The 23,926-nt window shown below is 42.5% G+C and overlaps 1 pseudogene across 1 annotated transcript; it reads left to right on the top strand.

The window, feature by feature from the left end:
- Positions 1–1,529: 1,529 nt before the first annotated feature.
- LOC100387424 (leucine-rich repeat-containing protein 59 pseudogene) lies at positions 1,530–23,101 on the top strand (annotated as a pseudogene). The gene is made up of 3 exons (XR_013524826.1): positions 1,530–1,805; positions 19,147–19,195; positions 19,289–23,101. The product of XR_013524826.1 is annotated as a leucine-rich repeat-containing protein 59 pseudogene (transcript).
- Positions 23,102–23,926: the final 825 nt, after the last annotated feature.

Here is a 23,926-nt window from a genome sequence, read left to right as displayed (position 1 = left end):
AAGAAGTGAAGTTGGCCTAAAGGGAGAGGCTATATGGAGACAGCAATGCTCAGCCATGTCTTTGCTTTTCAGCCACCCCAGCAGAGACACCAGCCACGTGATTAGAGAAGCCATCTTGGACATTCCTGCCCCAGTAAACACACGGGGAGCAGGAAGACTGCTCAGTTGAAGCCAGTATGACTGAGAAATTGTGAGAAAGAATAAATTGTTATTTTTAGTTATGAAGTTTTTGGGAGAGTAGAGCTGCTGCCATGGGCTCCCAGAGTGCCCACTCCCCTGTGTCCTGGACCCCTGAAGCCCTGTCTCCAGAACTGCTGGGATTGCTCCCCCTACCTGTGTGTTAGTACTAAGTGGTTAATTCCTGGCCCACAAGGAAACCTCCATGATCTTGTCCGGCATCCATTGTAATGGGGCCAAGTTCTGGTTGGTCAATATCTGTACATACCAGTCAAGGTTTTGAGCTAGCAACCTTGGCTACTGGGTGCTATTGGGTCTTATAGTGATGGTGTTTGACCTCTTCAAAGAGGCCTGGAAAGGAGTCTGTGAGGAAGTGGCACTGAGCTGAGATCTGAAGGGTGAAAAGGTGTTAATTTAGTAGTGAGGGAGAGGAAGGCATGACTTCAGAGGAGGCATGTAAGAGGGCTCTGTGGTAGGCAGAAGATGGTAGAAAGAGGAACTGTCTGGGTCTTATTGTGCAGGACATAGTGTATTAAATTAGACAGCACCCTTCTCTAGGCTGGCCAAAGACCTAGGAGAGTCTGATCAAGACTGCTGTATGCTGGAAGGTGACTGGCCAGCCCAGTCAGGTTCCTGTCTTTCAAAGAGTTCAAATCAAGATGCACCAAGAGAGCCAGTTGGTCAAGAGCAGAAGTGCCGCTGAACCACCATAATGTAGGGTGGGGCTGGGGCACAGGACACCTTTTCCCAGTTGAGGACTGACCTCCCTTGTTGCTGTGGAGCAGAGGTCACCACCTGCAGGCTGATTGGTTGGGGAGGCCAGTGTGTCCCTTTTTTGGTCCATCCACATAGGGATGCCAGAACAATATTTTATTATTAAATTAGTTGCCAACATTAAAATATTAAAGCTTTTCAAATATGAAGGTCTCAAACATGGGAAATTTTGGAATATTTCTACCACATCCCTGATTGCAGCAATAGCTACAGATGAGTAGGAACCACTAGCTCTAGATGAAGCATGTATAGTGTACACCAATGTATTACACGTCCCCTGATCGCTGGGGTGGCCCCGACAATTGAGATCAGTGTGAGTCATCATGTGTCATCCCACATAGGCCCTACTGCACACTTTCACACTGCCTACCCAGCCCCTGCAGGCACGAGACAGTGTGATCTCTTTTGTTGGGACACGGAGGCTGCTGTTGTAAACCAAAGACCTTAGTGTCCTCCTGGTTGTCTCTGAGGTGGGGTTGCTAGATTTAGAAAACACAAAATACTAAAACAGAACAAACCACCCAAGAACAAAATAAAATGGAATGTCCAGGTAAATTTATATTTCAGACAAACTGCAGATGGCTTTTCAGTATAAATATGTCTGCAATATTGACATTTTCTCTGGCGTCTTTGCGAAGCAAAGCATCATTGTTGCTGAGATAGTGTCCTGCCCTTGTATTCCTGGTACACAGAACTGGGGACATTCCCTACCCATGGCTGCCCATTCTACACCTCCATCGACTGATGTCACCTTGAGAGAGGCTCTGCTTCTTGCACCTGATGCTCCACAAAGCCCAGGTGTGGATGAACAGCCCACTGGAGTAGACTGGCTCAGAGAAATGGTGAAAACCAAGGTTGGAAGATCATCTGGGGACTGACTGCAGAGGGCCCTGATGCCAGGATCAAGATGGAAGGAGACGCCATGGCAATGGCATTTCAAGAAGATGTAGCTCACATTGTGTTGAGAAACAGGAAGACAGCATTCCTGGGTGCGGGGAGCTCCCAAGATTGTAGGGATACTGAGGCTGGAAGTAATGAGAGTCTCCATGGGGAGGTGGAGACTGGAATGGAGGGGAATTGACAAAGGCAACCAGAGTTGTAGCAAGAAATCAGGAGGCTTTGGTGACAGCTTGAATGAGTTGGTGACACTTCTACTGTTATCAAAGGAGGGCAGCAGCACTGCCCTAAGCTATATTTCCCAGAAAGCTGGGAGGGGTGCTGCCCTGAAGAGAAAAGGAATAATGCCTTTTTAGATATGTTCACCTGGAGATGTAGTCAAATATAAAAGTCCAATAAAGAGGTTGAAAATTCTGGTACATTACAAAAGTAGTTAGGATTTACTCTGTGCTTAGTATGTGTTTCCTGTTCCAAGAACTTTATATATGCTAATTTGTGAAATCCTTGCTAAAACTTTCTGAGAGATATACTATTTTTATTCCCACTGTATAGATTAGAAAACTGAGTAACAGTTTGGTAACTGGCCTGAAGTCACACAGCTACAGCTGGTAATATTCCACCTTAGCTGTCCCGTAGTGACTGTGCCTCACTTCCTCACAAATTAAAGCCAAGGATTTGTTCCTCCACTTTCTTTTTAGCTGATCAAATCAATCAAAAGAAAAAGTTTTGTCAGCATCACATTTGTTACAATTTTATAATAGAACATGAACAATAAAGCCCAATATCCAAAATCAAATTAGATTTACATACAAAGAAGAATCAAAATGGTTATGTGGCCATGTGGGACATTTATTTTGTGGGTTCTAATTAAGATGCTTTAATTTTATATCACCATCTCTGTATTTGGTAAGGCCATAGATGGAGATCAGTAGTGAGATGGACCAGCAATAATAATATTATGCTTTTGAAGAACTTTTTAAACATAATTAAAATTATTAGCCATAATATATTAATAAATTATAGCCTTAATTTAATGCTATATATTTAATTATAATTACATTCTATTTTAATATATCATATTCAATTATTGAATGTGAAGCCATGGCAATTTTCCTATGTAGGTGGCTGAAAGTAAGCAGCTTGCAAGTAGCACAGTTTATCTTTAAGAAATGTTCATTTTTTTCAGTATAAAATGCTAAAGCATTTTCATAAATTAACTTATACATTCTGAAAATTGTTATGTTGTCTTTTTGGAGAGAATCGTTGGATCTAAGTTCTAAGATTAATAGCTGTCATTGCTCCCTTGTTTTGGAAACATTTTGAAAGAGACCATTGCATTCCTGAAGTAGGAATGTGGTTAATTTACCTTTCATACACATAAGTTCTATGGGAAGAGAGAAACTTGAGGGAGGGGAAATTGTATCCCTGGAGATGTAAAGGGGTCATCACCAGTAGAGCAGACATAGGGCACAGGTGCACAAGACAACTGCTGCCCCTTCCCGCTGAGCCAGCAACTGCGCTTCCAACTTCACAAGCAGCAGGGAGAAATCTGGGAAAGAAAAACATCTTCACTCTTGTGCACGTTTTGTCCTATTGCTGACTCTGCTACAGGTCATTTGGGGTGTGAGGGCATTCTGACTCTTTTTAACACCCTGCCCTTTTCCTGGTAATAGAGCAATAAAAACACTTGGAAAAAGTGATAGCCTAGAGAGTGAAATTCAGGAACACTGAGTCCCGAAATCTCCCCAGTAATTCACTGCTGACACTCCTGGGTCTGACTCTGAGGAAACTCATTTGTGTGATTATTGATGGCAGGGCTGGGGTACTTTGGGATGGACTGAAGACAAAGTCTCTCAGTGCTCTCTGAGGTGCCAGTGGGCTCAGGCTGCTGAGTTGTGAACCATTGAAGGGTAACTGACATGCGCATTTTATAGGCAAATTGGCCAAGTTTTTGTGAACTTGTGCAAATCAGTTAAATAGGCTTGAAGTAGATGGATTATGATCAATTCCTGTAACTTGGCCTAGTCTGAGAGCTGTGAGAATAATCAAGTCATGGAGAAATCCTGACAGATTGCTAAATAGGGTTGTATATGTGTGTCTATGTGTATGTGTGTTTAAGAAACCTCCTCCCAAAATGCTATGTGACTTCCAGTACCTGTATCAGAATTCCTCTTTCTGTTCTAATGGTATTCATTCTTAGCTCTCCCCCTGTAGCACACCATCCCTTTCTTCTCATTTCTAAACTTCAATAGTGAATTCTACTTAATTATTTTTCTCTTCTTGGACACATGATTTTTTTAACCTAGAAAAGAAGAGAGAAAACTCCTTGGAGATTTATTTGAACACTTGATTAAAACAAATCTTATAATTGAAAATATTAATGGTTCATATTTTTTCAAGGATAAAAAAATTGACTGATTTCACACAAGTTCTATTGTCCACTTGGAATAAAGTTAAAACACCTTTTAGGTCATTTAAATGTATTTTTTCTTGTACATAAGTTTAAGCAAAACCAGATTGCTATGTCACTGTTTCCTTGACATCGCTATGTGATGTTTCTTGTCTAAAGGCCAGACACAAAATGAGGTGTGTGTGTGGACATATGGAACTAGTTTTCCTTTCAATAACAAACACATGAGTGGATCCTATGCTTCCTCCCTTGTTATGCAGCTCCAAGCACAAAGACAATGAGGCTAGCTCAAAGCTGTGCTATTGGCATTGAGTGGAAATTCTCTCACAGACTCCTTCAACTTCTTTTCTGGTGGTAGCTTAAGAAATAAGATGAGAACAGGAGGTAAGACTCTTTAAAAATAAAAGGTCTAAGTCAAACTTTTAATTTGGGAAAACATCTGCAAACTTGATTACTTCACTTAAACTTACTGGTTCACATTCCAGGAGGTTCTGCTGACTGTGCATTATACTCTTAGCCATGATTAGTATTTTATTTGCTTTGATTTTTTAAAATCTGGAGTAAGGGGAGGGTAGGAGGCAGCATAAAATGATTTGCAAGTGATTTAAATAAAAGCAATTAAGTAATGGATGATTTATTGTATTCACACTCTACATTTTTAAAAAAAATCTAGGCCATTGATGTTTATTGTGTTTAGGATACTCTGAGAAAATAGTGTGAACAAAACATTTCATTCATGCAAATTTGGTTAAATGATGGAGATACAGGTAAGGGAAACAAGTTAAAAAGTGCTAGTGAAAAGAAAAAAATTGCATATATTCTTAGTAAAAGCTGTTAAACTAGCTTTATAAATATAAACTGTAATCACTAACAGATAAAGAGCAAATATATTTTTAATTTTAGTAGCACATACAGAGCCATAATAATTACTCTCTAGTTGTACTAAGAAGTATATATTATGGTACATTCCTTAATGGGGTGGTGTGAAGGACCTATTGCTGCCCTTCCTAGTAAATGTAGCATGGTTGGGTAAATAATCATTTTAAGGGTCTACTTTAAGTGGTAGATGCCTCAGCAGCTTTTTGGTGTTTAGTTGTTTTGGGAGCAGTGAATATTTTCACCTTGTGTTTTATATGAAGGCAGGAAGGAAGAGCTGCTGGGGAGGATACGTGGGCACATCCCCATGTCCTCTGAGGCCTTTGAAAACTGCCTTGTCTTCCTGGCAGATTATGATAGGCAGAGCCTGTTATCTCCTTTATGGAACACTGACTTCCTCCTTTATCCCCAATCCATGCCAGGTCCTATTAAAGAGAATGTGTCTTATCAGGTGTTTTGGGACAGGAAAATTGTTTGAGAAAATGATTAGTATTTCTGAGCAAATTTTTGTTTCCAAAAATAGGTGTGTATTCTATCACCAAATATCATTCTGCCAGTCAAGCAAGATAATGTTATGCATCTATAATCAGTGATGATTTCAAAATATTTAAATTTTGTACTCAACATACTATGCAAGATCTCTGCAGAATTCATTTTGCATTGCATGGCTGCTTAAAGCCTCACCCAGAGGACTATCTCAAGCAAGAAATCTTGAGAGTTCTTCTTCTGAATCACGGTAGGAAGAAGAGGTTGTAAACATGATATTTTTTTTTTTAACATAACTGCAGTCCAAAGTCCTGCTTATGAGATGCAGGTGCAAGAGAGATGGTCCGGACCTGAAGAGCCTAAATCCACTGATAATTTTTTGTGAATTTGGGTCTTGCTCTCTGACACATATAGCATTCAGGATCCCATAAAGGAGACAGTTCATCTGTGGGGCACAAACAGCTCCTTCTTGGAGGTGGTGGTTCTTGGACAAAATGTAGTATGTCCAGAGTGTAGTACACAATAGGGTGTGAGAACATACTTTTAAATCCTTCCATTTTGGCTTTTCCAGTGTCCATTTCTGCCCCATTTATAATGCTTATAAAGATGAATAACTTAAGATTCTGAAGAAAGGTTATTTTTTTTCTTCACTTTTCTCCTTCAAATGGGAGATGAAGTAGTTTAGGGGAGGCATGTTAAAGAAGGCTATCAAGACCTGTCCCCGACAGTCTCCTTGTTCCGTAAACCAGTGGAGTGTTGCAGGAAAAAGTCTTCTATCTTCTATGTAGCTGGAATAAAAGGAAAGGGAAGGAAAACATGCCAACCGCCAATTCCATTGCAGTCATGAAACTTGAGAAGTCTCTGTTGTCTGTCCTTAGGAAACTCTGTGGGTTCTTTTCGGCGTGGTTATGTTCAGGAGACCCAGAGCTGAGATGGAGAGGACTTCAGGAAGTTTATGGAGTGTATCCTTCTATTGTGCAGGAGAAAAATTGATAAAAACAAACTGGACTACATGTAGGCATTCATGAAAGTGAGTATTCTTGAACATACTGAAGTGGGACTAGTATAATTAGTGATTGCTAAGTACCCTTGGGGCCAAGAGGGAGTGGTAAGCAAATGGAGATCCTTAGGGCTGATCATCCTGGGGAGAAAGAGCTCTTTGGCATGGGATGAAGCAAGAGCTGGGCCATAGCCTGAGTGAGTGGGGCCTTATTCTCTCTCTCTCTCTCTGTCCCCCTCTCAGTAACCTATGGCAAAAGTCTGTATTTCAGAAAGAAGGTAAGAGAGCTGGACTTTGTGACATGGTGACAGGCTAGGAGACTGGAAGGGGGACTTTTGGGACCTGTAGAGGATGACCCTATTGGTTCACAATTAAGCAGCTTTACTTATTAAGTAAGGGCATCCTTAAGGAAGTCTCATAAGGTACTTCCATGAGTACTCAGGCTTTTTGGAAAACAAACCCAACACATAGTCGCTCAGCTGAGTGATCAGGTTGTGAAAATGGATTGAATGATTTCTGAAGTAAATGGGCCAGTGCTCCATGCAGTTACATTCTCACCCCAAATCTCTCCTCTTGTTGCTAGTGGTGCTCAGGCTAAAACGGCTTGATTTCATCATCTTTCATCTTGCCGCTGTTGCTCCCCATTGCTAAGAAAACAGAGTCATATTTCTCAGGTCTTCTCTTTAGTCGCCCCACAGTTGATCATTCTGTAGTAGAAGTTACAGAGAAGGAAAGTAAAATAATCTAACATAGACTATGAAGGGGACAATTGTCTATGCAAAGCACTTTGCCTATGTTTTTGTATTTGTCCCTTTTGGAAATTATGACACAAGAATATTATTATTCCTGTTTTACAGATGAGAAAACCAAGGCATGGAAAGTCCAAGTCACTTGCCTAAGCACACCTAACTAATGAGGGGAAGACCCATGTATTGAACCTAGAATCATCTTCCTCTAGAATACCTGCTGTTTTTCATGCCATCTCCCTGTGTTTCACTCCTGCGCACTTTTCAGATTCACTCTGGAGAGATGAATACACATTTAGGTAGCATGCAGGAGCAGGATTGGTATGCAGATTTGCAGGTGGTATACAGAGCAGGAAAGGTGTGTGGATGTGCAGGTGGCATGCAGGAGCAGGAGACAAGGCTGGAAGCATCCTAGTGAATACTCATCTCCTGCCTTTTTCTGACTCTATCTCCTGCCCCCTCCTCCCCGCCTCCAACATTCTCCTGCCTCTGAAAGAAGTCACAACAAGGGATCCATCCAGCTCTGTTTCCTGCCTCTTCAGTTTGGCTGAGTCATGACACTTGAGCAGGAGGCAGAAGGCTCAGCCCCTAAGGCAAGCAAACAATATTGCATATTGTAAATGGGATGAAAACAGGCCGGCTGACCCCCAGACCCATGTGTGCCCGAAAGCAGCAGATTTAATGAAGCAAATGGCCAGGTGAGGTCACAGACCAAATTCCAGGCATGTTTTGCCCACACTGGCTTCAAGGGTCTCCTTCCATCTCCCTGTCATATTTATAGACACATCTGAATCTCATTTTTAAAAGTTCAGCCTCTGAGCTTTGATATATTCCTTTCTAATACTTTTCTGCTGTGGCTTGAGGAGCAAGAGGGGACATTTGCTTCTGCCTTGCAATTAAGGTAAACAGGAGAGGAAAATTTTAAACAATCTTTAAATTACCTTAATAACACTTGTAACACTGGCATCTTAGGGCACAGGAAGAAGAGCTTCTTTTATTTAAAAATATTTTTTTATGTCAGATGCAGTTGGTTTATATTCACAACCCTGCCTTTCTTGTCATCTCAAACTTATTTTCCCGCCACTGAAGCATGCCATCTACTGACAAAAGTGAGATCTTCTGCCTTTCCAGGGGCTAATGGTTCACTAGCAAGGCAGGTCACAAAAGCCATGTCAGTGGCTGGGTGGGTAGATGCTGGGTCAGATATGGAAGGAGCAGGAACTCAAAGGACCTGATGTCTCACAAGGCACTCTGCTCTGGCTCTGAGAATGACAGTCTGGGAACATACCTGAAAATGTGGGGAGCCACGGCAGAGGTGGAGCTTGCATGGGTATGGAAGCTACAATCAAGGGCCAGCCTCCAAAGCTGCGTGGATTCAAGATCCATGGTGCAGGTCCCTGAGGCGAGCAGGCCAGAGGTCGCCCCCTTGCCTCTGCAGTGGATCCTCTGTGCTGTACACCCAGACATCCAGGGCCAGGCCAGGGTCTCCCGCAGGACCCAGAGAACTTGATACTACTGTTGGTACAATTGTAGGATTGAGTATTTTTTTTTCTTTAACTTTTCTCCTTCTTCTTTTTTTGTCTAATGTGTGGATTTTGGTTTATTCCTTTCATGTCTCTTTTGCATTGATTTTTTTCTTTTTCTTTTTCTGTGAGGCTGAATTAAGTCTGGGCTACAGGAGGTATGCAGAGTTGGTTGAAAGAGGAGCAACATTTCCTTGTCCTTGTGGTTATTTTTTATGGCATTTGAACACAAAAGGTGGATCTCAGGATATTGCCTGGAACTCTTCTCACATTACCAGGGTTGCAATACAGTGGCTGAACTCTGAGTCATTTTTCAAGCCCTTCCCTAAGAGCTGATACCAGCCCTTGTGCAGCTGATACCAAGAGTCTCCTCTGAGGGCATACGGAGTCCAGAATCAGCCTCTGGCAACTGAGAAGAGCAGATTTGCCTTAGGAGGGGTGGTCAAGGGTTCAGGTTGATTACATTGGCATTTATCTTTGGAAAGTTGCAAAGCATTGACATTAAAATATCCTCCCTGTTAATTAAGAGTTTTCATATAACAGCGGTAAAGAACTTTAATGAGCATCATGGCACCCTGGTCGCTGAATTAATGACTAAGCAAGGGGGTCTCAGGCTCTAGGCTTATCTGCCATTAGGCATCTCCGAGCTGGCAGGAGGAGCAAACTGACAAGAATCACTGTGGAAATGATTGAGTTTCTCAAGCAGCCTGTGTTATTTTAATTAGACCAGGATATTGAGAACATGGTGCATTGATAAACTGGAGAAATAATGAAGGTTGTTTCTTCCCCTCTCATCTCTTCCCACCCCCTTCAAATGAAGCAATTATTTCTCTGACCTGAGGAACTGCATTTCAAAGAGGTCTGAAGACAGGCTTAGGCCTGCTGCTCCAGTGAATTCTGTGGTGCTCAATTACTGACCTCAGGAGTCAGCATTCTGAAGATTAGAGTCACGGGGAGTTTGCTTCACAGACTCACTTCTAATAATATACCTTCCATGCAGACACTATTAACCTGCCTTTTCCAGTTAGCCAATAAGGTACCTTGAAGGGCAAAATTGTTATCAGCTCTCTAGGGGTTGGGCCCCTGGCTCTAATTAGAAACAGGGGCATTTGCAGGGGAAAGTCATAAAAGCACCTAGTGAGAAAAAGCTGACAGTGAATGAAGACAAGGTGAGAAGTCATTCAGGCCTGGAACCTATAGAAATAATACGTCTCTGGTGCTGAAAGAATCATAGCTCATTTAGGCTATCCAGCATTTTAAAACTCAGCTCTTCTTTTCCTTGCCAGTTTTATTCCTATAAACTGGTGATATTATTCACACTGATCTTAAATGTTACTGAGGACACAGTAAGTCCTTCTCCTTGCCCCCAAACCTGGAGACCTTATTTATTTAATTGAACTAAACAAACATTTACTGAGAGCTACTGTGTGTCAGACACCACGTGGGTGGATAGCTGGCCCTTCTCCATGGGGTTCCTTGAGAGAATTGAAACCTAATGCCCAAGGCATCTACAGTATATTTTAATGCTTTTCCTACCCATCTAAAATGATGCTGGCTACATGGTATTTGTGGGAGTCCAGCAAGAGAATAGGGTCTGGAGGCAGGGAACCTAAGGCCGATTCAAGCTGACTTCCGAGAACTGAATCAATAGAAAAACCCCAATTTACCACTCCTAAGTAACAAAAGGACCAGAGGCTACTCCCTTTGCAAAGCACCTCTCCACACAACCCCTGTTTTCTGTGTGGCAGTTAGAAAATTGAAGGTATCTCTGATTGGTTGTTTTCTGCACCAATCAGAAATTTGCATAGGAGTGTAACTTTGTAACTTCGCTTCAGCCTCTGATTGATTTCAGCCTCTGATTTCACAACCAAACTGATTGCAGATTGTCTTCATTTGCATAGAAATGTACGTTACTTCATTTTAGCCTCCAATTGGTTGATTTCCACAGCCAATCAGACGCTTGCATAGGGTGTAACCTTTGTAACTTCACTTCAGCCTCTGATTGGGCCACTACTTCATTTACATAGGGTGCACACCAAGTAATGGGAAACCTCTACAGGCTATTTAAATTCCAGAAAATTCTGTAAGCTGGCCCTTGAGCCCCTATGCTCGGGCCCACTCCCACTCTGTGGAGTATACTTTCGTTTTCAATAAATATCTGCTTTTATGGCTTCATTCTTTCCTTGCTTTGTTTGTGCGTTTTTGTCCAATTTTTTGTTCAAAACGCTAAGAACCTGGACACCTTCAACCAGTAACAGGAGAATTGAGAAAATAGTCGCCCATTTTCTATAGGGCTTAATGTCCTTAGGTGGCCCCCATTGACAAAGGCTGGATCATAAACACAGCTTCTCCTCTCCCACTGGTCCTATTCTAGCCAAAAAGGAAAGTAATAGCATGAAGTTTTGTGATGAAGACTGGAGGAGGGGTATATGCTCCCTCAGCATGGAGGAAGCAGCTAGCTTGGTCAGAGAGGCTAAGACAGTTAAGGGAAGTCTTCCTAAGGGAGAAACATTTAAGCTTCTTTCTGGAGGAAGAATTAGAGCTAGTCAGAGGAGGAGAAAAGTTTCTGGGTGGAGAGAAGAGTGTGATAGCTTGAGTGAAGGCCTTGAAGGAGTCAGAGGTTGGCTATTCCTGGGTGGACATTTTGATGACCAGTGATTCTTCAGCACTGAGCACATAGTCTTTTTAGCACAACACATGAAGATGTTCTGTAAATGCTTGTTGAATGTTAGGGGGAGAATGGTGATCATGGGGAAAGGGTTGGGAAGGGACAAGTCTGGATATGTTAGTAGGAATTTTACCAGCCACCTTAAATAATTTGGGCTTTATGCTAATGGCACCAGGAGCTGCTACAGGGCAGTGAAACTGATTATGTAGCTTCTTAGTCATGTGTCTGAAATATGGGAGGGAGCCGGGGCGGGGGTGTTGTGGTGGCTCATGTTTGTAATCCCAGCACTTTGGGAGGCTAAAGTGGGAGGATCACTTGAGGCCAGGAGTTTGAGACCAGCCTGGGCAACAAAGTGAGACGTCATCTCTACAAAAAGTTTAAAAAATCAACCAGGTGTGGTAGCATGTGCCTATAGTCCCAGCTACTAGGGAGGCTGTGGTGGGAGGATTGCTTGAGCCCAGGTGTTTGAGGCTGTAGTGAGCTATGATCATAAACTGTACTCAAGTCTAGGCAACAGAGCAAGACCCTGTCTCAAAGCAACAACAACAACAACAACAGCAGCAGCAACAGCAAAAAACAAAAATAAGTACTGGAGAGGATAAAAGTGCACTTCTTCACTACAGAGTAAGTCTTGGAATTAGCTGGTGACAAACATGCACCTAGGTGAGAGGCTGGTAACCCAGGCAGAGCCCACCTCTTTTGGCCATCCTAAAGTTCACGTCTCTCCCTGAGCTCTCTGTCTCCCTCCCTCCTCTCCTTCTCTCCGTCCCTTTTCCTACCCCTCTGCCCCTCCCCCAGGACCCTGGCCATACCTGGAGAAGCAGCCTCAGACCCTGAGGCCTGGCAGTTTGGGAGAAAGCCCCAGGTTCTTTGCATTCTGCAATGGAGCATCTCTGAGATAGCTCTCTCACCCTATAGCATAGCTGATATGTTATGCTTGGGACCTCTATTCAACTTTCTATGATTCTACACCTGTCCTTTTTGACAGTTAACATCTTTCCAAATGTCCCAAGTAGTTAACAGCAGCAGTTGTATTAGGGCAATGGGGTCAGTGAGAACTTCTCTCAAGGTTATTACTAATACAGTTAGGCTAGTTTTATTTTAAATACTCATTTGATAATTAAAGCAATGTAGTTACAAGTTATTTTTTCTTCATGTGGGGCTTTGCTTTCTTTCCAATGCTCTGGAATCTGGGCTTTTATAACATTCATACCTCATTTCTTCCATGGGTTAGATTCCAACACACTCTAAGACTTAGAGAATGGGTGTCAAACTGGGGCCCACCAGGGGCCCCATGCATGTGGGAGGGTGGGAGGGGACAATGGGAGAAGGCAGGTTCCAGGCTCTCACATCCCTGCTTCCACCCCAGCATTGACCTCAGGGTTAGATTCCACTGGAATCAAGGACTCCACTGTTGACCAAATGTTGAAAAGAGAGTAGCTCAAGGCTGACAGAATAGATGTGAGTAAGGAGCCATTCAATGTCAGTACCATGAAAAGTGTGTTGTCTTCAGCCATTGACCTAGAGGAAAAGCATCTAAGAGGCTGGGAGCCTTGGAGTCATTCACTACTGCTGCACTTTAAGGACCTGCAATAATTTCCCACCATTCTCTTGGGAATCCCTGAGACAAACCACTATGAGATATAAGAGATGAATCAGATGGAGGAAACCAGCCAGCATTTATTGGCATCTCCAAGTATTGGGCCCTGTGCTGAAAGCCTTATATATGTTAGTCCATTCACTTTCCTCAGAAACTGTAGGAGACAGGTTTGGGAAAGAAGAGAAACATTACTGATTCGAAGTCCATGTAGCTCCTGATGGAGCACCAACGAGCCAGAAAGGATGTGACCTTACATTCCATAATTTGCAGTGACTATTGATTGGAAAGGTCAAGTTAGAAGCAAGGTCCCCAGATGTTCCAAGTTGCCATTGGCAGGATTATTAATCATAGAGGTTATAAAATGAGGCTGTAGATGTTTTAAAATTGAGATTTTCAAACTTCAGTGTGTAAATATCACCTGGGAACTTAATGAAAATAAAAGCTTTTGACCTCTACCTGTGGAGATACTGATCTGATAGGTCTGGAGAAGGGTCTGAAAAGCAACATTTCATTATGTGGTTGAGAAGTGCTGGTAGACTATATGAATAGGGAGGCAAAATAACCTTTCATTAAACTGGAAACTAGCTCTGCTCATGTTTGTTTGCATGAGAAAAATATATGACTGCTAACTGATTGGAAATCAAAATTGTTGGATTGATTCGTGTTTGGTGATTGTCCTGCAAAGCATTAGTAAGCAAGTGTGGCTAGAATTCTTCAAGATGGTACAATATTTTCAGCATTTATATTAGTGTAATAGCAATGTTCTTACCTCCCTTTTTCTATTTTTCTTATAAGCTACAATGTCTGATGGCAAGTAGTTAAACGTTTCTTTATAGCTGATTATTTTGTGAAGTGTATCTGTCCATACAACTAACTCAGTCTTGCAAATACATTCCATCACAAAGTCAATAAGCCTGAAGACCATCTGGGGTGATCCTTTCTTCAGGATGGGCAGGAGCCCTTGCCCCCCTGTGCCTTTGTTTGTTTCTTTGGCATAGGATGCCCTCTTCACCTTGTCAAATCTTATTAATCCTCAAAGGCTTATTGAAAACGTCAGGTTCTTCTAAAGCATTTCCTGATTTGCCTCTTCCACTTCCTTTTTATTGTTTAGTCAAATAGGGATTTTCATTATCTTTGAGTACACAAAACTTGTTACAATTCTTTAATGGGGCATTTATTTTTCTTTTTTACATTCAATTTGTATTGCTTTATTAAATTGCTAAAAATGCTTATTGTGATAGTTGTTTGTTGCTTAATGGTGGGAATATGTTCTAAGAAATATGCCATTAGGAGATTTTGTGGTTGTGGCAACATCACAAGTTTATTTACACAAACCTAGATGGTATAGCCTAATACACACTTAGGCTACATGGTCTAGCCTGTTGCTCCTGGGCTACAAACCCATACAACATGTTACTACAAGGAATACTCTGGGCAATTGTGACACAATGATAATTATCTGTGTATCTAAACATATAAAAGGTAGTGTGTTGCACATGATGACAGCTATAATGTCATTAGGCCATAGGAATTTTCAGCTCCATTATCATATTATGGGACCATCATCATACATGCAGTCTGTTGTTGACTGAAACGTTATTATGTGGCATAAATGTATTTAAGTGCTACAGAAGTATACAGAATAAAAGCTAAGCCCCTGTCATCTGTGTCAGTCCACTCCCCACTACAGACCTTTTAAAAATGTGCTTGCCAGTAAAATAAAAGGAATAAATTTAAAGCTTGATAACAAGGTAGGATAACAGTACATAAGAAATGTAGTATACTCAGGTGATGGACACCTCAAATACCCTGACATGGTCACTACCCATTATATATACCTGCAGAAAATTTCTCATGAAGCCCATAAATTTGTATTAATAAATAAAATGTATTTGCAACCTGCATCTGTCACATAACCACCCTTTCCTCCTAAACACACACACAGACTTACTGTACTTTTTAGAGGTTTAAAGTATGGCAAAGAGGCTTCCTGTCAGCTGCTGCAGCACATATGTGGAATTGCAAAGAATGGTCAGTTGGTCCCTTAATTTGGATTTGAACAATATGATGCTTTCCACAGACAAATTCGAAAGGGATTTCCTAGTTTATCCATGTTGTTCTGATTTCTTTGAGGACACCAGTGTTACTTCCTTGTTCTTCAGGTTCCCCTTAGGTGTAGTCTCACAGTCAGAAATGAAAGTAGCCCCTGGATCGGCGCCTCACCCTCATGCTGCCCTTTCTCTCCTCCTCGGTCTTTCTCTTTTTATCTCTTTTATTTATCTCACCCAGTGGTTGGCAAGCTTTTCCTGCAAAGGGCCAGAGAGTAAAGATGTTGGGCTTTGGGCCATGTGGTCTCTGCTGGCCTACTCTACTCTGCTGGACTATGTACAGACAAATGCAGGCATTTCTGTTCTGGGGAACCTGATTTATGGACACCAAAATGTGAATGGTATATAATTATTACATCACAAAATAGCATTCTTTTTATTTTTTCCCAACCCGTTTAGAAATGTAAAAAATCTGTTGAATTGCTTGCCATACAGAAATAGGCAGCTGGCCACTTTGACCCAAGGACACAAGTTGCCATCCACTGCCCTCCCCAAAACTCTCATTTCCTATTGCACCCAGATTTTGATGAAAATGACAATAATTTTCAATTCTCCCTACAACGGATGGGGTAGGGGCATGGATCTTCAGATTTTGAAGCTGTAGGAGGGACAGCAAAAGAGGTCCCCAAATTGTTCTGGGTTTTAGGAAAATATCTAGATGGCAACAAACAAAGACAGTATTAGATCTTCATATCTTTTATCTTACAGTGCTAAAAGAGTGTTTCCTTCCTAGCCTGGAGTTAATACATCATCTCGTTTATTGTACATATTTTATTCTACTTTATTAGGTTAGCTTTTGGAAAATAAGGACTTGGCAAACTCTATTGTCTCTGCATCTGAATGCCTGGTACAAAATCAGTGGTCAAATCTTTGGAAATGAACTGTTACAGATATCTCTACTAACCCTCTACTTCTCACCTGATACCCTTTATCCTCCTATTTCTACTCCTTTCTGTTATTCCAAATATAAATTAGTAAATAGAAAATGAGGCTGGGTGCAGGGGCTGACACCTGTAATCCCAGCACTTTGGGAGGCCAAGGTGGGCAGATCACTTGAGGCCAGGAGTTTGAGACCAGCTTAAGATGGCAAAACCCTGTCTCTACAAAAAATAGAAAAATTACCTGGGTGTGGGGAACATGCCTGTAATCCCAGCTACTTGGAAGGCTGACGCATGAGAATCCCTTGAACCTGGGAGCTGGAGGTTGCAGTGAGCCAAGATAGCACTACTCACTCCATCCAGCCTGGGCAACAGAATGAGGCTCTGTCTCAAAAAAAAAAAACAAAAAAAACAAAACAAAACTGTGAGGATATATCTTTAAAATTCTTTTGTAAGCATAGACTATCATGAAAATAAAACAAAAGTGGGGTAGAATTATTTTTTTCCAACCATTCAGAAATGTAAAAGACAGAAGACATTTACCTCTCTAGTTTCTTTTCTTAAATCACAAGGTGTGGTTCACTGAGGATGGAGGATACGAATCTTTTCAGCTGCTATCCTGTGTAAACCTAAACATGGTCAATTTGGGCTGGATTTCTAAAAACTTCAACATTCTCGGACATTTACATGAAGATGGCAATAAGATTCTGTTTGCATTCTTGTTTAGTGTATCTTACCTCTGTGTCCAAATCTAAAGTTGCTTCTGACCACCACCTCCACCCCATTCTTGCCTTCTTTGCCTTTCTGGCAAGCAGCTGTGGAATTCTTAGCTCAGACGTTAATAATGTAAAGAAACACTGAGTCTTTCTTTATATTAGTAACGTCTGAGTTTTGGTGACCATGGAGAAATGGACATTGGTCAAAATAGCAATAGGGAGGAGATGGGTCAGAGGGGAACTTCCAGAATGCTTAAATATACCTTTGACTCTGGAATCTGAGCTCACACATCAGTGTCTTCAGTTTACAAATGATTCCCTGGTCAAAAAAATAAAATGTCTAACAAGCCTACTAGTATACTCAGTAGTCATATTAAAGTTCTTATAAATCATTTATAGGATTCAAAGTAAACATGCCTGGCTCTTTGTATTTTAGTTTCTTGGCAGAACTCTCCATACTAGCTGGCCTCAGGTCAGCATGGGTGCTTTCCCCAAACACTCAAGTTTCTTCTAACATGATCCTCTTTTATTTTTTAAGTGAATACCTAACTCTCTGTTCTGTTTACGGCTGCACATGTGGCCTACATGAACAATTTAGAAGTATGCTTTGCCATCACTTGACAGAATGATACCCTACTGCTCATAAGCCAGGGAATAAACACACACTGCCTTTATCTAGAAAAAGCCTTTCACAGGAAAGAGCTACTTCTGAATGCACAGGATTCCTATTTTCGAGGAATCATGGATCCACTTTCAAATACTGGCTTTGATTCTACTGATGCAGTGTAAGAGCAGGAGTTAGCAAACTTCAGTAATGTCTGCTTTTTGTATGGCTCACGAGCTAAGAATGGTTTTTACATTTTAAAATTATGTTGAAAAATCAAAAGAATAATATTTAGCAACATGTAAAAATTTTATAAGATTCAAACCTCAGTGTTCATAAATTAAGTTTCACTGGATCCCAGCCATGCTGAAGTGTTTACATATTGTTTAGAGCTGTTTCCACTGCCATGGCAGAGTAGAGTCCTCCTGGCAGAGACTTCTGAAAGAGTTTGCTGAACCCTGGTTAAAGGCATGGGCTTTGAATAAGACTTTCTGGTTTGAATTCTGGCTCTGCCACTTATAGTGTGAAGCCTGTAAGTTTTTCTTGTCTATAAAATATTTTCTTGTATGCAAAATAGGTGCTGAATATGGTTCACTTCATTATTTTCTTGTGAAAATGGGTTGGTATCACGTGGAAGCTTCTCCAGGTTCTGCATTCCCTCCAGATGACACTCTTCCAGTTGTGGGAATTCTGCTCCTTCCTGATCAAGGACAAAATTTGCAAATAGACTTTGCAAGGATTTAACTGATATTTGGATTCAGTGAACAACAGTATCACTCTTTTGGGTTTTGACTTTCCATCATCTCCACTCTAAGAAGATAAGAAACATTTTCAGCAGTCACCAAAAATCCATGTGTGTTTTTTTCCATGCCTACCAGTGGAAACTCCAAGGTTTTACCATGTATTTTGTAGCTTTAATTCATCCTGTGCATTCAGAAGTAGCTCTTAGTACTTACATAGGCTGATTCCCACCCGTCTCAGATCACAGATAGGCATCCCACTTCTTTTGTGCCTCATCTCAGTATGGTAATCACATTTCTGTACTCTTTGTCACTGTGTCATCAGCTGTAGTTGTTTGCATGTACACAACAGAAATACAGTCTGGCAAAGAATGAAGCAATTGTTGGAAGGATATTGGGTGGCTAACAAAATTGGAAAAAGAAATAAGGAGTTGCCCACCCACCTTCAAGGAGGAGCCAAGGAATTCTTGAGAGCACAGAACTCATACACTATCTCAAGACGCTTTTGGGTGACTCACTCACATTACTGCTGTTTCTATGACTTTAGGGACAACAACTAAGGACCTGAGAGAACAAATCTGACAAGCTACTCATGTGGTCAGGAGGAGGGTCCTGTCATTGAAATCCCTTTAGGATCACGTGAGTTGAGATGTCCAGTGCTCTAAAATAAGATACATCAACTTCACTCTTTTTATATTTTTGGTTCTGGTGGGTGCAGGAGAGGGAGAGGGGGATACTATTTAAATTTTCTTTAAACCTTAGTTTTTTAAGATAGAAAAGCCAGATAATACTCATTTCTCTCTATTGATGTAAGGACTAAATAAAATAATATATGGAAAGTGGTTTACATCATGCTTGGCACACAGTTAGCATAGAAGGACTGGTAACTGTTATTCAATAAACGTTCTGTATATCAATTTCCTTATATAACAATGTTTTTTAGGGTCGTCGTCGCGGCACCGGTGGGAGCCAGGCACGGAGCTCGGAGTGTGGTCTGCGGATGGACAGGTGGAGGCGGTCTAGCACCGGCGGCGACGGAGGGCTCAGGCGTTGTCATTTGGATGGCGGCCCGCTGAACTGACAAGCGGCATTTCACCTCCTTTCCCCCGCCAGTGGGAACCCCGGAGCCGGGGCCCGCTCAGCGGGCATCACCACGACCAAGGCCGGTAGCAAGGGCGGGAACCTCCGCAACAAGCTGGACGGTAACGAACTGGACCTGAGCCTCAGCGACCTGAATGAAGTCCCGGTGAAGGAGCTGGCTGCCCTTCCTAAGGCCACCGTCCTGGATCTGTCTTATAATAAACTGACTACTCTACCGTCGGCTTTCTGTGGCCTCACACACCTGGTGAAGCTAGACCTGAGTAAAAACAAGCTGCAGCAGCTGTCAGCAGACCTCGGCCGCCTGGTCAACCTCCAGCACCTGGATCTCCTCAACAACAGGCTGGTCACCTTGCCTGTCAGCTTTGCTCGGCTCAAGAACCTGAAGTGGCTGGACCCGAAGGATAACCCCCTGGATCCTGTCCTGGCCAAGGGGGCAGGTGACTGCTTGGATGAGAAGCAGTGTAAGCAGTGTGCAAACAAGTTGTTACCGCACATGAAGGCTGTGCAGGCGGATCGGGAGCGGGAGAGGCAGCGGTGGCTGGAAGGAGCACGTGAGGCAGAGAAGAAGCGCGAGGCCAAGCAGCGAGCTAAGGAAGCCCAGGAGCGGGAACTGCGGAAGCAGGAGAAGGCGGAAGAGAAGGAGCGCTGGTGAAAGGAGTACGACGCCCTCAAAGCAGCCAAGCGGGAGCAGAAGAAACCTAAGAAGGAAGCAAATCAGGCCCCAAAATATAAGTCCGGCTCCCGTCCCCGCAAGCCACCACCCCGGAAACACACTCGTTCCTGGGCTGTGCTGAAGCTGCTGCTGCTGCTGTTGCTATTTTGTGTGGCAGGAGGGCTGGTTGTTTGTCGGGTGACAGAGCTGCAACAGCAGCAGTTCCTCTGCACCAGTGTCAACACCATCTATGACAATGCGGTCCAGCGTCTACGCCGCCATGAGATCCTCCAGTGGGTCCTCCAGACCGACTCGCAGCCGCGAGCTTGTCCCCTGCACCTGCTGCCGCCCAGCCTTGGAGCTTGGATTCCTATGGAATTGGGTTCTGCTGGACACAACCTCTTTTAGCATCAGACCTACCTGCCATCATCAAATGGCTGCAGATTGGTACATGAGACCTCCTCTTCGTAGGACTTCATTCCTTAGTCAGGGTTCCCTGGTGGAATGAGGAGAAAGGGGAGGTGGTGGTGGGGCGGACAGTTACCTGCATGCCTAAAGGAGTAGGCTTGGGGGTGGGGAGAGAGAAAACATAGCCTTTTCTAGTTGTTGTACAAAGCTGTGTCAAGGCAAGGCTCGTTTCTACTAAATGGTCAGCTGTCACTACGTTTATACTTTAGTATGTCACAAACCCTTTCTTTCATTCCTCCCTGGGCAATCAGGGCAGATCAGAAGTTTTTGGGGACTAGAACACCACACTCAGCAAATCCAGTCTAAATGGTGGGGAGGGGTATTCCTGTTTTCTTTAGGACCTCATAAGCATTTTAGCAGCCATGCAAAATCTCCGGCCATCCAGTCCAATATAACACACATACAGGCAGAGAAACTGAGGCCTTCCATGACTTGCCTAGTCTCCTAGCTAGTTTGAGGCAAAAGTGGATTCCTACTCTGACATTCTTTCTTTACATCATTTTCTCTCCTTTGTAATGTCCTGAGAGACTAGAACTCACACCTGAATTATTTCTCAGGCAGAGCATAGCATCTTTCATAGTAGACAGATTTCATGACTCAGACATAGAAATCTCTTGCCATCATCAGGTCTTGGGCAGCTCCTGTGGAGTCCTGCCCAACTTACGTGGCTTCCATAAAATGGCAACAGTCCAGGCTCCTTGCTTCAATTTTAGAGCATTAACTCCCTAATTGCCAGTGAGCAAGGAGGTGGATCTCTGCACACCTACACTGTCTATGACAGCTCTAGTTGTACTTGGTGGGACTAAATACCTCAAAGGCATCCTGCTTTTGCAGGTTTTGAAGTGTCAGCTTCATAAGACACTGAGGTTTAGAATTGTTTGATTCTAGACCATAAATGAAGGGAATAAATGGAAACAGAGGAAATGAAGGAAAGCAAGTAGCATCATGGAGCTGAAATGTGGTGCACCACCCTGTGACTAGCACAAACAAGGATCACACTGTCCATTCTCTTGTCTGCTAGATTAAGCATTTCCTTGCCTCCTTTGCTTTATCTTTTCACAACAGCTAGATGGAGGGATCAGCAATGACTGTGTCATGGTGCTCATTCACTGAAAACTCCCAGTTGAAAGCTCCTTGCCTCCCTTGGAAGGAGCAAGAAGCTGTCATGGTCAGACAGAGAGGGCAGGGTCCAGCCTTCTGGTCCTAGTGACCTGTTTGGATGGGACTGCCACTCATGACCATCCTGGTACTGGAAGAAAGGACTTTGTTAATCTCCCCCATAGCTCTGCTGCATAGGTCTACATCATACTCAGAATCACTACACATTCCTTTAGTCTTCCTTCAAGCTCCAGAGCCATTGGTACAAATGCTTTATTGAAACTAAATACGTAATACATACAATGAGATTAAGACAACATAGAAGTCCGCATAGTTATATCCTGTTCCTTGGCCAGTTGAGGCAGCTCAGTGGCTGAGCCCAGTCAAGTCAATCCGCAGCTTCACTCACGACTTCCAGATTGGATGCTAATTCTTTTGGATTTCTACAGTTGTTAAATACGTGTCTGAGTGGAAAAAAAAACCAAACAATGTTTTTTAAATCAAAAGCTATGATCTCAGCTCTCAGGACTCATAATCTAGAACCCAAGCTATGATCTCAGTTCCCAGGACTCATAATCTGGAACCTACTTCCTGTTTCTAGGCATGAGACACAGCAGAAACTGCACTTAGGGATAAAGGGATTGATCATGAAAATGGCTCATTACTCTTTAAATAAATGGTTTAGGTCCCTGCCAAGGCCATCTGTATACCAGGTCAGTAGCTGTTTGCTGATGTATTTATGTGTTAGACTGAAATCTCTCTTAAAACAAGACTGGGTCTTTTTTCATTTTTAAGCTTAATTCAATTAACTTTTAAGTAGACTGAGCATCTACTACAGGCAAAGGTCTATGAGGAGGACTGGGGAGGCATACAAAAGGAATTCTTTATTAATAGGAGCGAAGCCATTGTCCCTTCATTATAAAACATTTCTAATGCAGGAGTCAGGGGTCGAGGTGTTATCCTAAAGGTTCTTGGGGTTGCCAGGCCACAGAGACTGATTAAAGATCACAGAGATTATAACAATGTCCTGTGGGTCCATCTGAATATGACAGTATTGAGAAGATGTTATTGTGCTATGCCTGCTGCCTGGAGCAGTTTAACTGTGTTTTACTAATGTAGCCTGAGTGTATTTACCAGCCAAATTGTGGATGAAAAAAAGAATATCCAACTAGTTGTCTTTGTATACATTTTCAGCTGTTTTTACATTGGAGAGCCTTTATCTCAGTCCCATTGTGTGTCACTTTATATAATAAGAATTCAGTGGTAAATGCATATGCCAGCAGAAATACATTTCCAGTCTTCTCCCCATGTTCATTCTCAAGAATATTTGCTCTAAAGATCTGTGAAATATGAGAGCATTTTTGGTTTATCTTTGCACTCTAAAAATCAGTCTTAAATTAGCCGAGCATGGTGGTGCATGCCTGTAACCCTAGCTACTTGGGAGGCTGAGGCAGGAGACTCCCTTGAACCCAGGAGGTGGAGGTTGCAGTGAGCTGAGATCACGCCATTGCACTCCAGCCTGGATGACAGAGTGAGACTGTCTTGAAAAAGTAAATACATAAATAAATAAAAATAAAAATTAATCTTGCCCTGCACAAGACTAGTACCTCTCATCTCTCTCAACAATATTAATTGAACTAGAGTTAGAGTTAATTTACTCCTTCCTTCACATTTTTAAATTTTTGGGTAATTACTGAAGACCTCCCTTTTGTGACCCATTAAAATGTCATTTTTTAAATGAATAAAAATTATTACAACTATTTACTATAGTGTTTTGATGGGAGTTAAAAATAATAATAAGCACAGCATAAAATACTAGTGAGTATAAAATAATAGCATCATTTTTCAAGCATCTTATGCTAGATGCTTTGGTGATCTATTAGTGCGTAACAAATGACATCAAAACTTAGTGGTTTAAAACAACCATTTTGCTTTGCTCATGTCCTTGTGGGTCAGGACTTTGGGGAGGGCTTGACTTGGGGACGGCTGGCTTGTCTCTGCTACACATAACGTCAGCAGGGGCAGCTGGCACCGGGGCTGTACTCCCTAGGTGGCTTCTGCAATCACGTATCTGACTCCTCATGGCTTTCTGGTTTCTCTCCCTTCACATGGCATTTCCTCCTCCAACCTCACTCTGTGGGGCTTGAAATTCTTATGTCATGACTGTCTCAGGACAGTTTTACTTCTTTTGTGGCAGCTAGTTTCTAAGAGGCAGAAATGAAAACTACCAGGTCACTTAAGGGCTATGCTCAGAAGTGGTACAGCATCACTTTCTCCCTCTATATACTTTTTTCTGAGACAGAGTCTAGCTCTGTTACCCAGGCTGGAGTGCAGTGGCACAATCATGGCTTGCTGCAGGTACGACCTCCTAGGTACAAGCAGTCCTCCTACTTTTGCCACCCAG

The sequence above is a fragment of the Callithrix jacchus genome, chromosome 1, assembly GCF_049354715.1.
Source record: "Callithrix jacchus isolate 240 chromosome 1, calJac240_pri, whole genome shotgun sequence".
Taxonomy (NCBI): Eukaryota; Metazoa; Chordata; class Mammalia; order Primates; family Cebidae; genus Callithrix; species Callithrix jacchus.
This window is presented reverse-complemented; position numbering and strand designations above follow the sequence as displayed.